Source organism: Meriones unguiculatus, chromosome 20 (assembly GCF_030254825.1).
Source record: "Meriones unguiculatus strain TT.TT164.6M chromosome 20, Bangor_MerUng_6.1, whole genome shotgun sequence".
Taxonomy (NCBI): Eukaryota; Metazoa; Chordata; class Mammalia; order Rodentia; family Muridae; genus Meriones; species Meriones unguiculatus.
Genome location: NC_083367.1, coordinates 36,843,171 through 36,855,279, shown reverse-complemented (window position 1 = coordinate 36,855,279; position 12,109 = coordinate 36,843,171).

Below are 12,109 nucleotides of genomic sequence, written 5' to 3'. Positions count from 1 at the left end.
CAAATTTAAACTTTACAAGCTTTGGGTGACCAAAATGATGTAGCTGAATTTCCTTTGCTGTTATGGTTTGTTCTCCCCTTTGTCTGGCAGGCTCAATTCAATTAAGAATTTTTGGTCGCTTTCTCATTTTGCTTTGTCTTAGCCTCCACATATTATATCCAGACAGGAAACACTGGATCATTAGTTCGTCCTGTCTCTCAAAATAGATTTGTGGATGTTAATTTCTCCCTTCAGTCACTGCTTTTCCTAGAAGATAAAGGTTTAGGACTGGGAAGGTAACTTGATCGAGTGTTTGCCTAGCATACACAGGGTTTGATTCCCAGTACCCATAACGTGGGCATGGTGATGCATGCCTATAATCCCATCAGTTTGGAGGTGCAGGAATGATGGATCCTGAGTTCAAAGTCATCCTTAACTTCACGGAAAGTTTTAAGGCAGCCTGGACTACATAAGACCCTGTCTAAAGACAAAATAATAATAATAATAATAATAATAATAATAATAATAATAATAATAATAAAATTAGTGCTTGCTTCTTCTGGATACTGCTTCTTCTGGATACTTCTAAAGGAGTCTTATAGAACACTTAAGCTGACCTATATTTTAATAAAACCAGAAGTAAATGCCTTGCTGTTTATTTATCACCTGCAGCCAAGAAGAGAATTGGAGACCAGAAGTGGAAGGATAAAATTCATTGCAATGGTTTTTGAACTTAATGAGAAACTACATAGTATGAAAACAAAGAGTCTGAATTAGTCTACAAAATAAATAGAAAGCAATGTTTTATATTTCTCATCTTTATTTAGTGAAAAAAAAAAAAGCGATGGTAGAAACTGTCTTGGGAACAGATTTTTTTTTTTGTCTGTGTGTGCCTGGATGTCTCAAAGATGTTTGGACTGCAACTTCATTCCTAGCTTCCAAAGTTATCTCAGCATTCTATTTTGAAAAGAGATTTTTTTTTTTTACCCCTGTCCTCCAACCTTCTTAGATTCTGTGGTTCATAATTTCAATAAGCATCTTTCCACTGCCTCAAAGTATTTTTCTTCTGCCTTTCTGTCACATTTATCTGGAAAAAAAAATCTCCATTTTGAGGGAGCATCTACTTTTTCAGTACCTTCACCCTGGGAGCCTGGCCTTAGCAGAAATGTATGATTTCCCCTAAGACCTCAAGTCAGCTTCAGTGGGGTCCCAGGAAGGTGGCATAGTCAGGAAGGTGCTTGCCTCAGATGCCTAAAGACATGAGTTGGGACCCTAGAACTCATGTATAAAAGTTGGCCTTGGCGGTGTTTATTTGAAATCCCAGTACTGGAGAGTCGGAGGTGGACAAGCCTCCCAGGACTGCTGCACAGTAGTCTAGCCGAACTGATAAGTTCTTAGTCAATGAGAGGCCGAGGCCTAAGGAAGTGTGTGGTGGTCCTAAGGATGACAACTAAGGTTGCCCTTTGGCTCCATGCACACGTTCATCTCTTTTTCTTCCCCCATTGCACGGGTGCACACACACACACACACACACACACACACACACACACACACACACACAAATAAAACAGAATCAGCCCCAACCACACTCTTCCTGTGTCTATATAGTCCAGTCATTTTTCTCCTCTGCACAGCACCATCAGATTTTCCCCCCTTCCCTTCCCTCCCCTCCCCTCCCCTCTCTTTCCCTCCTCTTATCTCTGTACAATTATGTCCCAACACCCAGCAGACACTAGATAACACTGAAAGACAGTTGGAGACATTATATCTAGTAGGTAAAGGCCAGGATAGCCTCATGCAATATAGGACTGTCCAGCCCATGATGTCAGTATGCCAAGTTTCTGATACCCTCCTTGGTGCTTCATACTTACCACACGCCTGCCTTCTCGAAGAGAGCAAATAGCATCCACATCTTTTCTGTCTCAAACACAAAGCACAGATGCTGTACACTGTCTCACTTCTTTTTTTAAATTTTATTTTATTTTTATTAATTATGATGGAACTTAGTTTGAGAACAACCAAGAAAACTGGGAAAACGGAAAACTTTCCCCTAATTGCCAAGTGCAGAATGCAAAGCATACCTGCTCCCCTCTGTCCCACCCCGGGACTCAAACCTCACAGACACAGACAGTTCCTGGAAAAACCTCAAGGACATAGGCACAGACTATTGTTGAATAAGCCCCCAAGGACATAGATGGGGGCAGGCAGTCCTTGGAGAAACTGCAAAGTGGGCACGCTGAGCATACTGGCCCAAGTGCGTAGCTAGACTCAGAATACCCACCAGTGAAAAATTGCCCTGTTGCTATTTCCAAAGTGGCCTATAAAAACCCAAAACTTTTTCCCTTTGGGTTCGTCTCTCCTTAAGGTGTAGGGGACCTCAACGCGTGCTGGTTTCAATAAACCTCTTGCTGCTTGGGTCGACACTGGTCTCCGTGCCTCACTCATGTGCCTTCTCCAGTAATGTACGACTCCCACATGTCTTACAATTACAGTTTATTCACTTTATATCCCAGCTGTAGCCCCTCTCCCATCCCCTCCAAATCCCAACCTCCCTCCCTCCCTCTTCTTCTCCTATGCCCCTCTCCCAGTCTAACGATAGAGGAGGTCTTCCTCCCCTTCCATCTGACCCTAGTCTAAATCTCATCAGGACTGGCTGCATTGTCTTATTCTGTGGCCTGGCAAGGCTGCTTTTCCCTCAGGTGGAGGTGATCAAAAAGCCAGCCCTTCCTTGAGTTTATGTCAGACACAGTCCCTGTTCCCATTACTAGGACACCCACTTGGACACTAAACTGCCATGGGCTACTTCTGTGCAGGGGTTCTAGGTTATCTCCATGCATGGTCCTTGTTTGGAGTATCAGTTTCACAAAAGACCCCTGGACCCAGATTTTTTGGTTCTGTTGCTCTCCTTGTGGAGCTCCTGTCCCCTCCAGGTCTATCTCCCCCTTCTTTCATAAGATTCCCTGCACTCTGCCCAAAGTTTGGCTATGAGTCTCAGCATATGTTTTGATACCCTGCTAGGTAGAGACTTTCAGAGGCCCTCTATGGTAGGCTCCTGTCCTATTCCCTGTTTTCTCCCTCTTCTGATGTCTGTCCCTTTTGCCTTTCTGAATGAAGACTGAGCATCTTACCCAGGGTCTTCCTTCTTAATTAGCTTCTTTAGGTGTACAGATTTTAGTATGATTATCTTATACTATATGTCTAATATACACTTATAAGTGGGTATACACCATGTGTGTCTTTCTGCTTCTGGGATACCTCACTCAGGATGATCACTTCTTCTTATGGTAGCAGGGCTGTGCACCTCTGGACAAGGCCAAGCCTGCCACCTGTGCTCTTAGTCTTACTTCTCTGTAGTGGTATACTATGTATTATTCACTTTCTGTTTATGTCATATCTTGCCTTCTGAATTTTAAACATAATAAGATATTGACTGGAAAACAAAACAAATCTCTTTCCCTCCAGGTACTGCCCTGTCCTCACTTTACAAGTTTCTCTCCAAATAGTTGTTAATAATGACAGCTGTCCACCATTTCTCACCCCCATTCAGACTCAGCTTAACTTCAGCCTGGCTTCTGGCCCTGTCATTCCCTTGAAACTACTCTGATGAAAATCCCCAATTGCCCTTCAGGTTGTAAATATTTAACAGTTTTCAACTTCACTAGATTTCAGCTTTCAGCGACATTGGTCACTCCTTACTTTCTGAAATAGTCTTTCCATAATTTCAGCTTCTTGGTTTTCAAAACTCTCTGGCCAGTTTCAGTGTTTCCTATAGCCTTTAATTGTGTGCATTTCCTTAGCTTCTGTCCTATACCTTCCCATCCTGTCAATTTTCACTCTCTTCCTAGCCAATACTTATCCATTGTACGGTTCAGCACATACATGCAAATTGTTTTCATTTTCTTTTTAACTTTTATTAATTACACTTTATTCATTTTGTATCTCCCCATAAGCCCCTCCCTCCTCCCCTCGTGGTCCTACCCTCCCCCCCTTTCTGCATGCATGCCCTTCCCCAAGTCCACTGATAGGGGAGATCCTCCTCTCCTTCTTTCTGATCTTAGTCTATCAGTTCTCATCAGAAGTGGCTGCATTGTCAGGGTTCTAGGTTAACTCCATGAATAGTCCTTGGTTGGAGTATGAGTCTCTGGGAAGTTCCCTGTGTTCAAAATTTGTTCTGTTGCTCTCCTTGTGGAGTTCCTGTCCTCTCCAGCTCTTACTATTTCATTTTCATGTTGCTTTTCTGGTTCAGCATTCTGGTTTCAGATCTAGATATCTAGTCACCTTTGTGTTTGCATGTATGTCCAAAAGTCTCAGCATATGTCTCTTGCCAGCTGCTTCATCCTTAGAACTTCCTCTTTTCGTTTCCTTTCCAAGTGCGGGAACATTCTTCAATCTTGGTAAAAGGGGGTTCCTAGTAATTTAATTAAGAAGATCCTTAATTATTTAAGTTAAGATGAGCCTTGCATCTTTCCCGCTAAGTCAAGGTAGCCAGTCCACAGCATAGGGCTAGAGCCTTTTTCATTGTTTCTTTGCTTCTTGAGCAACTGATCCAAAGGCAGGGAGCTCATGAGAATTTACTCCATGTTTTGGTGCTAAATGGTTTTCAGCTACCTTAGCAAATGTTTCTGGTTCCCATAGACACGCATGGGGTGTGCCTATGTAAAGAGCCCCTTTCGATCCCTCATTCAAACTCCTTGGGAACAACTCTTTCACAGTCAACTCATTGTCCTTCAAAAACTATTTAGATTGATATTGAAGTGTGTCAACCCCCAAACAGATAGATGTAGGTGTGCTGACTATTGTTGAACCTAGACTCACCTGAGAGGTAGCAGTTTGTCTATGGGTGATTATCTTGCTTTGCCTACTTGAAGTGGAAAGATCTGCTCACTGTGGGATGCAGCAGTTCCTGGACCCGGATAACAGAGAAGTTGAGCTAAGCACAGGTGTTTGTTTCTCTCTGCTTCTCAGCTGTGGATACAGTGTGACGAGCTGCCTCATGTTTCTACCTCTGTGACTTCCCAGTCTTAGCGTTCTGTGCCTCCAAATAGTGAGTGGATGAGTACTGTCTCCCTTTAGTTAGATCTGTCAGAATATTTTATCACAGCAACAGCAATATGGAGGTGGGGGTATGGAAATCTAATACTGATTTTCAGAGAAAATTCTGTTAGCTAAATCTCTGAATGTTTTGTTTTAATTAATATTGTGAATGATAATTTTAGGTAATTTAATTTAATAATGTTTATATTTCTTAACAGCAGCAAAAAATTAATTTCTGCTTATGGACTGAGAGGTAAGAGGTAATTTTGCTACATCTATTAAAAAAAAAATAGTGACTATACACCAGCAACTGTGTGTCCAGAATACCAAAACCACTGTGGATGGAGTCATGGGGGCAAATTTATGACCAGAGGGAGGAACTGATAGGATTTGGGTTATTTCACTCAGGAAAGGAATGTCTTTCCTAATGTGGCCCACCCATGAATTATGTTAAGGAGATTAGTCTTTGGAGGAATGTGATTTCCAGATGACGTCTATTAGGGAATGCATGTTCGGTTTGCCAAAAGGGTGGTGTGTATTTGATGTTTGATGTTTTTCTCAATCCAGCAATTCTATTTGGTGACATTCTTCAATGAGTAAAGCCTGGTGGGTGATAAGTGCCCCACATCTCATTACTGACATTGAAGATGGTAGAATATCTCTCTCCCTGCCCATCAGAGTGAAGAAGTAAGCGTACAGTCAGTTCAATGACTATTGTGAGGGATAGAAAACTTGACTAGAGAACATAATGATGAAGGTTGGATTGGATGTTTGGTAGTATGATTTTTGTAGGGGGTGTTCTGGCTAGGCATTTCACTTACCTTTTGCTAGCTATAGTTCTGGATTTTTACTGGCTTGGGACTAGTGTTTCAGAACTCACTGATTTTATCCTGTTTTTTACTTGAGCTTCCTTACTTTGAGATATTTGGAGGTAATTTATATTACTTACAACTTAATGGCATGTAATTTAGAACTAGCCCTTAATTCTGGTCCTCATTTGAAACCTCCTGTCTCTGTCAATAGTGAAATAATTCATCTAGTCAAAAGCCAGGCTACACCTTTGATGTTTCTGTCTGAAGCTGAAATCTAGTTCATTGTTTGAATTGTTTGGCTTCCCTCCTATGTACTGCTTGAATCTATATACTTCTCTATCAGCTTCAGTACCACCACGCTGATCCAAACCACCATCATCACCATCTACCAGAGTCAGGACTAGTACACTGATCTAAGCCAACAGGTTATTGTTGATCACCCTGAACTTTTCCCTTCCCCCAACTGCTATGTCCTATATGTGAATCTACACACCCATGTGACTTCATTACTTAAGTGTGACCACTTTCTTTTAGCTCCCTGGGAATGTGTTTGCTGCTTCCTACCTCCAGGCTTCTTTGTATTTTTCCTTTTTGTGCAGTGCTTTTCCCCCTATTCCTTTCATGCATTTATCTCTTGTCCTTTGTCCATATCCTTTCTTTATGTTTGCCGAACCCTATCCCAAATTCTTCTTGGTTTAAGGGTTTGGATTATAAAATAATAATAATAATGATGATCATGATGGTGATGATGATGATAGGTGGCCAAGAGGTAAAGGAGATAGACTGTTGCTATATTGAGCTCTGTGTAAGTGATTTTGCATCCCACCCTTGTTGAGAATGACTTTGGGGGACCAGTGAGATAACATGTGTTCTGGCATTCAGAATTGCAAATACATCATGCACACACACATACAATAATAATATATATATGTACATATCTATCTATCTATCTATCTATCTATCTATCTATCTATCTATATTTTAAATCACAGGGGCTTAACAGTTAAAGGAACTCACTGATTTTCCAGGACATTGAGTTTTATTCTCAGCATCCACTCAGCTCATGATTGCCTGTAGCTACAGTTCCAGTACATCTGTGCTCTCATCTGGGTGTTGTGGGCACTGGGAATGCTCAGTTCACAGACATACATGTAGGCAAGAAACCCACATATGTAGAATTTTCAGAAATTAAATAAAAAAAATCAGAGATAAAATGGTGAATTAGTAAGAATTTATTGCTCACAGTTCTTTCTGGGTGCTGGAAAAAACGCTCGTAATTTCATCTTGAGCGATGCGTGTCTTCCTGGCTTCTGTGTGGCCAGCTTCTCATTGTGACCTTGCACAGCTGTTTCTCTGTCTAGTAATGCTTAAGGAGGAAAGAATAAAAACATGGGAGAGGCTTTTCTGTTTTAAAAGATCCTGTAGGGTTAGAGGTCTGTTCATAGGACTTCATTTGACCCTGCTGACCTTCAAATATAGTCACATTGAGATTTAAGACTCAGGGATTTTAGAGGGGATACAATGTAATCCATTAACAACTGACCAAAGTCCCAGAAAGGATTAGAATTCCTATTACGTGGCCTTATAATACCATCATCCTGTGCTTTCTTAGAAAGCTTATCATGGGAGCACTTTCTCCATACACTCACTTACGTTGTATTGTATGTTTTTTAAAAAAAATGCTCTTGATATACCTAACTCATCAAATACCCAAGCTTGGCTACTTAGTGTATTGTTAACTACCTGTTAACAATATGCCCATGGGCAGGGGACTGAGGGCTGTGATTCACAGGTACCTACATTGTACAAGCACACAGAGATGTTCTCTTACATGATCTGAGATCAAAGCTCAAGTTCTAGTTCCTAATGTTTGTGTACTTCTTGACATATTTCAAAAGTAGAAAAAAAATCCTAAGTGAAACCATTATGAACTGGCAGCCCCCTGCGCTAGTCATGGCTACAGTTAATGTATACTTGTCTGATGTGTAATTGCTCTTCTTGGAGAGTAAAGTCCAGGAAGACTGGGCCTTGTTTTGCTTTGCTCATCAATGTTTCCTTTTAAAAACTGCTCTAAATTTGGAGAAACGTAATAGTTAGTTTATGTTTTTTTTTCTTTTTTCTTTTTTTACCATAGCAGCCTTTCTAGTAATGGCTAGAATGGGAAGCTTGATCTCTCCTCTGTATGATGATGACTTAAACAAAAATTACCACTCAAATAGTAATTAATGGAACAAATTGGCAAGACTCAGTGTAGCTGACCCATTCTTGTAAACTCCATAGAATTCCAGTTTTCAGATTTCTCATGTGATTCCATTACGTCTCAGAAAACCATTTTCACTGCAAGTAGAGATGGCATCAATTTAGAGTTGAGTTTTACTTGCCTTTATGATGTGTCAGATGCCAGAATAATCTGAGCCAACAAGTAGCTTGAGGCCCAACTAGACATGAAGCCTTCAGTGTCATTCCTGAAGCTGAGAGAGGACAGGTCAAGTTGAGCTGTTCTTTAGAGCTGTGTGCTTTGTTCATGGAAACACTGGGGTGGGATGTGGGAGGGAGCTGCGGAGCATCCCAGTCCAGTCACGCACTGAATCTCACTAATGTATGTCCATTTTAAGTATCCATTATGCTAATTAAAAAGCTACTAATTTTGCTGGAGAAAATGATTTTATCTATCATCATGCTAATTTGCAAAGAAGGCCGTCTGAGATTTATGAGGGTGAGTGTGTGTTCAGGAACATGATTTAAGCTCTTGTTCTGGTTAGTTCTAAAACGTGACCTTTGTGGGAGTATGTTAGTTGACCCCCCCGCACCCCCACAGAACAGAACTTTGTAGTTCTGGCTTATGAGGCCAAAATACACGTAGGGTTTAACCTGCACAGTCGTAGCACCATCTCACTCATGCTAGAGTATTAAAAGTCAATTAAAACGGCATTTTCCCAGTGCCTAGCACTTGCTTATGCAGCAGCTGCCCAAGCCCTGTGTGAAAGGTTGCGACAGGCACAGAGAGGCCAGTGCGCGCTCACCAACTCAGTGGCTAGTCTGAGATGGAAAGTAGATAGATTTCATTCTTAGGACATTAAAGGGAAATCCTCGTGTGTGCAATCAGCTGAAAAGAAAACAAAATTGTCTTCTTTTTACTCCCACACCCGATTCCCCAGGGTATGTATTTGGGCCTCCTTGCAGCATCGACCATGTTGTTAAAGACCTTGAGAAATTAAGGGTGGGAGGAGACCCTCTTCTGGCGGCTAGGACTGGCTCTGAGGCCTCAGCGATGGACTTAAGTATTTAACCTTCTGGCCTACTTAGAGATGTGCAGTGAATACTGATCACCAAGTGGATCGGGTAGTTCACAGCAGCCCCCCCTCCCCCCAAAGACTAATGAAAAGTAATGGGAAAGTTTCCAGAAGGTGAGACCCTAGGGCTATTGTACTGTTTCCTAAATCTGCTTGGGCACAAGATTTATCAGGAATGTGATAAAAAATACTAAATGATTAATGACTCAGATTCTTGCCTCTAGACCCAGATCTATGAAGTCAGAATTTCTAGACATAATTCAGAAATCTGAACATTTTGTAAATACTCTAGGCCAGTGGTTCTCAAGAAGGCCCTGGTGGGAGTGGGGATGGAGGTGTCTCACTAAAACAGAGAAGAGAAAGGCAGAAAGCTGCTTCCCTCTCCTCTCCAGCTCCAATTCAACAAGTCTCTCTGTGGCCCTCCAGAACTTGCGTTCCCACCGTTGAGAATCATGGGTGTGTGCTGTGAGCATGCTCCTTAAGCACACACGTGAGTCAGTCATGTTGGTTCCTACTAAAGACGTAGGTTCTCCGTCTGGAGTTCCGGGAGACATGCTGTCCTAGGTGTAGCAATAGGCTGTCAGGTGAAGAGCAGCATTTCGCCCGACACTGGGTTCAATGTGGAATCATCCTCAGAGGCAGCCTCCCGAGCCAGAATTTATGGTTAACAAAGCATTTCAACACCATTCTGTGCTGATTAATGTTGGAGAGGCTCCAGCCCTAGGTGTTTTGCATCAGGAAATTTATAGACACTGCATCGATATGAATGATGCGATGGATGTGAGTTGCAGAAAACTTGTGGCTACAAAATGAAAATACAACAGAGTGGGAGAAAATGCGTGCTGCTACTTACCTGATGAGAGGGGTGCTAATTACTGTCCTCATCTTGTGATTGCAGACATAACAGAAGCAGCCTGGGAGGGGGGTTTATTTGACTCATGGTGCAGGGTTTTAAAGGCCATCATGGAAGCAAGGCAAAATGAGAACCCCGACCCAGAGCTCATCAGGAAGCAGAGAGCGCAACTTAAGCTCGGGCTGAACTATAACCCTCCAGGCCCATCTCCCCAAACTCATCAATTTCTTCCAGCTAGGCTGCCCTTAAAGGTTAAAATTCTCTTCAGGAGGCATCTGTGGACCACTATTCAAACACAGCCTTTGGGGGTGTGTTATGTTCAAACCATAACAAAGGGTTGTCATCCAAAATATGGGAAAACTCGTACAACTAAATAGAAAAGCAGCAACTAGCCTCACCTTAAAGTGGGATAAAGACTTAAAAATCCCCACCCTCTCTTTTTATATCTCCTCCCTTTCTTCTTCCCTCCCTCCCTCTCTAGTGCTCCCTTTCTGTTTGTTTTTCTTTCTGTGTGATTCTAAAGTTCTCCAACAGCTTGGAGAAAAATTGTTTAGAATGCTTCTTAAAAACATTTATTTAGGGAAGACATGCAAATAGCCAGAGAGCATTTGAAAAAACACTATAACGTCACTGAACATCCGTGAAAGAAAAATGAAAACACAGTGAGATGGTACTTCACATAGCAGGATGGGAATAAAAAAAGAAAAAAAGAAAAAGAAAAAGAAAGAAAGCAGGAAGTGGTGAAAACAGGGCAAAGCAAACAGTAGCACACTGTTATTGGAATGCATATTGGTACAGCCTTTATGGTAACCAATACGGAAGTTTCTATAAAATGTATATGGTTGGCTTCCACATAATTCATACTATCTGCTTTTGATATATACTCAAGAGATTAAGTCAGTATCTCATGGAGGTGTATGGACCTTTTCATTCATTACAACATTATTCATAAAAACCAACATAAAGAAACAACCCAAGTGTCTGTCAACAGATGGGAGAATTTATGATGAAGACCAAAATGCAACAGTATTTGGTCTTTCAAAAGGAGATCTGGTGATTTGCAAAATCGTGGATGAACCCCAAAAGACACACAAGAAAAGGGATGTGTGACTGAAATCACATATAAAAATATCTTAAAAAGTATGAACAGAGAACAAGGACTGGGGACTTGGAACAAATGGAAACATGTCAGGCAAAGTGTACACAGGTATAGTAATGTGAGTAAATAAATACAGAGATCTAATGTGTAGCCTAACAGTTAAGGTTGACACACTGTAATATACAGAAAGTTTGTAAGAAGGTATGAGTGGTTACTGTATGAGCTGGTTTGTTAAAGTGCTTAACAGCAGTATCATCACAATACTATAAATGGTAAAATCATATTCTGTACCTTAATCACATTCAATTTTTATTTAGAAGGAGAAAACTTGTAGACAAATACTTAGCATATGGCATACAGTATTGAGACAATCTGTTCATTATTAACTTGTAAGATTTATATGGCTCTTCTAAGGTATATTATTTTTTATGGCAACAGCATTAGGCAGGCAGAGGAAGAATTCTTATTTCCATTTGATTGTGAGGAATAAAAAATTAGTATAGACAAATCAATCACCTATTCAAGGTCATGTGGCTAATACATGACAGGTTTTTGAAAATCAAGTACTCTGTTTCAAACTTCAGTGCCATTTTCATTAAGAAACACGTAAACAGCTCTCCTTACCTAGTTATAAATAGAGCAAGCTGGAAATTGTGTTATGTGAGAGAACTGATCTTTCTAATCATATCTTTCTACATTGCTTTTCAGCCTGATCCTTCCAATTCCCCCCAAAGTGGCCTTCATCCTTACTACTACGTCATCCTTCTAAGATGCTCATTTTGAAATACAGTTAAAGCCAACAGCAGATGACACAAACAGCATTGTCCTGTAAGATGATAAGGGAGCTGAAGAGCTCCTGTCACCTGGTGACATCATAGTAGCCCTCAAAGGTCTTTGCATAGGACATTAGTCATACCTTTGTGAGAAAGCTGGTGCAAACAGACCTCTGGGACTAGCACAGTCACCAAAGTGCAGTACCTATACTTAAGGTTCATGTGTAATATTTGGGAGTGGTAAACAACAGCTGTGTTACTGGTAT